This window comes from Silene latifolia, chromosome Y (assembly GCF_048544455.1).
Source record: "Silene latifolia isolate original U9 population chromosome Y, ASM4854445v1, whole genome shotgun sequence".
Taxonomy (NCBI): domain Eukaryota; kingdom Viridiplantae; phylum Streptophyta; class Magnoliopsida; order Caryophyllales; family Caryophyllaceae; genus Silene; species Silene latifolia.
In genome coordinates, this window is record NC_133538.1 from 136,787,104 (window position 1) to 136,793,188 (window position 6,085).

Consider the following 6,085-nt stretch of genomic DNA (forward strand, 5'->3'; position numbering starts at 1 on the left):
TATATAGATGATTAGGGTAGATTTTCTTATTTTATTTTTCCGGCCCATATGCTAACCGAAATAAGAGAGGTCCATTTCTTTTTTTACGGTTTTTACAAAAAATGTATAAAATGTGTAAATTGTCATCTAGTGAGGATCGAACCCATGACCTCTTGGTTTGTGTACCCTCACTATTACCACTATGACACATTCAACTTGTTGATATTAAATATAACTGATTACATTTAATTATGAATTAACAGATTAATTCGTCCAATCTAACATTACATACATTTAATTAAATATAACTTATCATATTTAATTTACGAATTCACAGTTAATTCGTCCCAACTAATATTATTTAATCTTCATTAAATAATTGTCTCATCAACATATTGACTAACTGTTTAGTCATATTAGGCATCAATGTGATCATATTTCTATAACCACATCTCTCAAACACATCCTATAGGTGTGACCTTTAGGGACCAGTTGATCACCGCCATCTGTATGATAATTGAAGGAAATGTAGATTCATATACATACTAACATACTCATATATGTCGAAATTAATTTGTCATAAAATTAAATGTGGATTTTATGCATGAAAACAATATAAAAATAGAGGAGAAATCATGTCCTTACATTGATGATTTCGGTTTAATGGGCACAAGAGAGATCACCTTTCTCTCTTGTTCTTGAGCTTTCCCTTATGGAAGAACAAAGATCCAAGTATAGGATCTCTCCTTAGGATTGATACCCAAAGCTTTCTCTTAATTTAATTAATATTACAAATACTAGTATAATATTAATCAAGTAGAAAATTGAACCAAAATATTTATAAAACACTTGAATATTTCGGTTTTGATGAGAGAAGAAGAGGAGGATTTTATTCTCTCTAGGATTGTATTTTGGATGAGCAAGTGAATGAATAATGATACAAAACATTTTGTATATTATTAGGTAAAAATATGAGAAAACCATGATGGTTTTCTCTTCTCAAAAACCGGGTGGTAGGGGGGCTTTTTGGGTGAGCCAATGCATGAAATTGTTGCTCTTAACAATGTTAATAGGCTTGCATGGCTAGACAATTAGGTAATCATTGTGTTTACTTAATAAATTAATCAACACAATATTAACCTAATACCCCATTAATTTCGGTACAATCATAATATGGAGTCCATATTATTTTTGTCAATTTCTCAATATGTAACATGTCACATGTAACATAAATTTGTTATGTATTTTTAACATATTAAAAATCAACGTATTAATAAAAATACGTCACTTACAAAAATCGACTTAGTAATATCACAATTACTTGTACCAAAAAATTTACCAATTTATAAATCACAACAGTTTGTATTTATAACAATTCATTCAAATTTAATTGTTACATTAAACAATTATTTCATCCGAGTAATGATACAATTCAATTACTCGACAAGTATCTCATTTAATCACATTTCAATTTGATACGTAAATTTTACTTCCAAAATCGTCCGTCAATTTTCAAGTAATTTAATTAACTCGCAACATTATACGATTAATTAAATAATCAATTAAGAGTGTTGCCCTATAGGTATGACCTAGGGGGTCAACTGATCACCACCGTCGCACGACAGTAATGTCAAACTCTAGTCAGCCAATCATTACCGATATATGTTGACCGGTTGTGATAACAATATTACTTCCCAATTGTATTCTTTATAATGAGATTTAAACATGTGATCATCCGATCAACGATCGTGATCGCATTATTGTCGGAGGACACATATTCCAACAATCTCCCACTTGTCCTCGACAAGTGTGCGTCACCAATTCTCTTGTCCTATTACTATCTCCCACTCAATGCAAGGTGTCTTTCAGGTCGTACTTGCAAGTGATCATATCGAGAGTGGTTTCCTCGATCTGGAGAATAATTGATTGACCGGACTTATCTATCATAGATACTTTCCGAGCGTGGCCACGCATTTCCCATTACTCCTCGAGTGGCCCTGAGATATTGTTATAACCCCGACTAGGGGTGGACAATTCCTATCGCACTCATTCCTTCGACTAGCCACAGCCATCATAACCCAAAATATGCCCATTTGACCCCATTTACGAAGGTCGTAGTAACACAAATCAAAGTTAATCAAACTGTGCCATCTTAGGTGAATAGTCTTTAGTCAAAAGTATCGACTCATTTGAATACTATAGTAGCTCTCGCCACGACCAGGCTATATAAATTTGCCAGAACTCTATAAGCGGTCATTAGGCCCGACAAAATGTTCCTAACAGTCTGCCTATGTGATCGACTAGTCATCTCTCATGACTCTATGGCACTTGAACTTGCCATCAATCGCATCACACTCTAGTCACTTCGAGACGTCACCTCATATAAGTAACTATGGGCAAAAACAATGTTAATCCATGTTCACTTTAACGGGGTTCAATTGTCTTCACAACCCGTTTGGATGTAACAATGTACAAGGTGAGTTAATAATAACTCAAACGACAAATGTCGACATCACACTCGGGTAGTCAATATCATATTACAACCTTGTGATGTATATCGTCAGTGTAAACACTTATTGATTGCAATAGAAGTTTAACATCCCATGTGTCCATGTGTTCAAACTTCTTACACTTGCAATTTCCTTCACATTCATGTTTTCTCTCATAGCATGAATCTTACCAAGTACACATCAAGGTTCACGACCTTGGTTTCGGTTCTTTAACTTGAAAGAACTTTCTTATCGACTATCACATAACGAATGAATTTGTGATGAATAATATAACTTGTACTGATCAAGTATTCCATCCACACACAATGCACTAGGTATATGTTTTGTAGAATCTTGTAACAATTTTTTAAGATTATTAGCTTAGTACTTCTCACAATTCCTAGCTTAACTAGGAAAGATTATCTTGAATAACCTCTTATTCAACCAAGCATCTTTCCAAAAACTTCTCATTTCTCTTTCTAGGCTTGAAAGAATTGGGATTCTCATAAATCCTTACATGTGCTCGGACTTTCTATAATATGTGCAACCTCTTATCACATAATAGAGTATTCCGTCAAACACCGAAATCGCTCATCGGATTCTACTTGAGAATTCATGGCGTTTCTATTATGGCTCACCAATCAATCATCATGCTCTTATGCATATGATTCATAATTGGACATGTACATGATTATTCTAATGGCGGAAACATTAGTTACTAATAATCATGAGATCAACCGTTCATAGGTTCAATGAACGACCATGACTGCTAATGGCAATTCCATTTTCATCTACATGAATAACCTATGTGAATGTTGATACGATGTGTATCTCTTAATACTAATCCAACATCCCTTGATGTAATTGGATTCATCATTGTCCATTTTCATCCAGAATTGAAAATTCAAAAGCTTCTTTATGAAAGAAGGTATTAGCTCGTCATTCTTTAATGAGTGATGAGTCGTAAATATTCGAAGGATGATAGCTCCCACTAAATTCCATGTCTTCACATGAGAATTTCCTAACTCCCACTCAATTCTACACATTTCGAAATTGACTTCTCAATCGAAATTTATTCAAGAATTGAAATATAAATTGCATTGCCAAGTTATTAAGATAGAACCATATATGTTCCCATCATATCCCTTCAAAATACCTATTTTAAAGTGGTCTCATCTTAACCTTACGGAAAGAGATTTTAAATCTCCAACACACTCATGTCATAATGATGTGTAGTAATGTCATTTTCAAATATAAACAATATTTAGAATACGTCCTTCGCAAATACTCTTTTCGAGGGAGGTTTAACCATTTCATAGTGAGGTTAAACAATGATATTTGCGTAGTTAAAACTTTGGCCATTGAAGATATCGGTATATCAGTCTTTGCAACTCGATCATAACTAGTATGTTACTATGATTCATTTAGGCTCTTAAGTAAATCTCAAGGTTGAAACTATTGGTCAATTGTTTCATAAACTTAGTCAAAAACTTGTTAAGACTTTACATTAGTCATTCTTCCAAAACTTTCTTTTGGTCTCCTCGTGTAGTTATCTTGAGAAAATTCTCTTATGATTACTACACTTGGTCTCTTTAGTCATATAGAACTAACTTGAGACCATAGATCTCATCTATTCGGTATACTATGAAAATAGATATACCTTTATTCAAATCATTATTTCTTGCGTAGATCTTCATATACACAAGTACACAATTTTTATCTTGCCTTGTGTGTTGTGTCCTCATTTTTCTCCCACTCTATCTTTAGAATAAATACACTATATATTCAAAGATAGCATATGAGACACAAATTAATGATGTTGAAGTATAAGGAGAACTATCTCATGGATAGACTAATAGTAATTGATTTCATATGTGTACTTGGTGATTGACATACCTTTTAGAGAGTTCATAGACTCAAAATCGCTTCATAAATGATCATACACAAGCCTTAAGCATGTGGACATATAATGAAACCCGTCATTATAATTGTCTATTAGATCACCTTTAAGTGAATAATCTTATGTTTCAAAACGCAAGCATTTTAAAGATGAAATTTAGAACATTAAAAGGATAAATGATAAAACGGGTGACTTGGGTTGCAAACCAAGTCACCATCATCCAAAATACAAACCATTATCCAAAATACCTTTCCATGTCAAACATGGAAACTTAAAGTTCTAAAAATCCAAAACATTACTTAAAATAAGTCAATGAAAAACAAAGCTCCATAAAAGCTATCCTTAGCTTCTCCATGGTTTCTCATGCTTGTTTTTCTTTTCCCTTGTCTTTGCTTGGTGGAGGCCCTATTTACAATAAAAGGGAGATACATTATCACAACTTTGCATCATAATACCATAGTTGAATTAGAAACATAAAAGAAGGTTAGTCATTTACCTCTTTGGAGTGATCTTTCCACTTTGATATCACCAAGGTATTTGGAACAATTTCTTTTCCAATGACCTATGCCATTACAATAATGGCATTTATCAAGAGGACCCTTCTTGACTTTTGAGGTGCTAGCTTCACAAGACTTAGCTTTGGTGAATGTGGGAGCTTGCTTCTTGCCCTTTCTCCCATTCTTCTTGAACTTCCCCTTACTTTTAGTGCTTATGTTAAGCACATCCTTGGGAGGGTTCACATTTAACCCCATGTCCCTCTCGGCTTGCACAAGTAACTTGTGCAACTCCTCAAGAGACACATCCTTGTCTTGCATGTTGAAATTCACCCGGAATTGCACATATGCCTTGACTTTGGACAAGGAGTGTAGAATCCTATCTACGATGAGTTCTTTGGGGATTTCAACCTTTTGAATTTTCAAGGTCTCGACAAGCTCCATGAGTTTGAGCACATGAGGGCTAACCTTTTGGCCCTCTTTGAAGTCGAGATCAAAGAATGCCGCGGCCGCCTCATATTGGACGATCCGCGGAGTTTGTGAAAACATGGTCACAAGTTTGGAGTAAATCTCATTAGCATTGCCCATTTTAAAGGCTCTCCTTTGGAGGTCCGCCTCCATCGCAAATATTAAGACATTTTTCATTGCGGCGGACTCCTTTTGGTAAGCCTCATATGCTTCCCTAGTGGCCGCGGTGGACCTAGTGGAGGGTTCGGGTGGAGAGGCCTCGGTAAGGTAACGAAGCTTGTCGTCACCTTCGGCGGCTAATTTGAGTTGGGCATCCCATTCGGAGAAATTTGACCCATTCTTTTCAAGTTTACATAGATCCATAAAGGATCGGAGCCAAGATGAACTAGCGAGAGGTGTAGCATTAGGAGTTGGTGTTGGTGTGGTCATTTGTTATGAAAAAGAAGTGGTCTACAAAACAAAATATAAGGAGTAAAACAATTGTCGTTTTAATAATAATACTCGTAAAAATGTATGATTTAAACAAGTTTTATGCATTTTTCTAGTGACCTCTACCCAACTAGATAAATGATTCCAAGACCCAAATTCATATCGACTTAGGCACGGTGGGGCCGATACATCCTTTATCAATATAACTCGGTGGATTAACGTTTAATCGATTCTACTTTTAGAACTCTTGGTCGATAATATTACATTAACAATTATCTATAGCCCAAAACACATCGACAAGGGCACGGTGGGGCCGATACATCCCT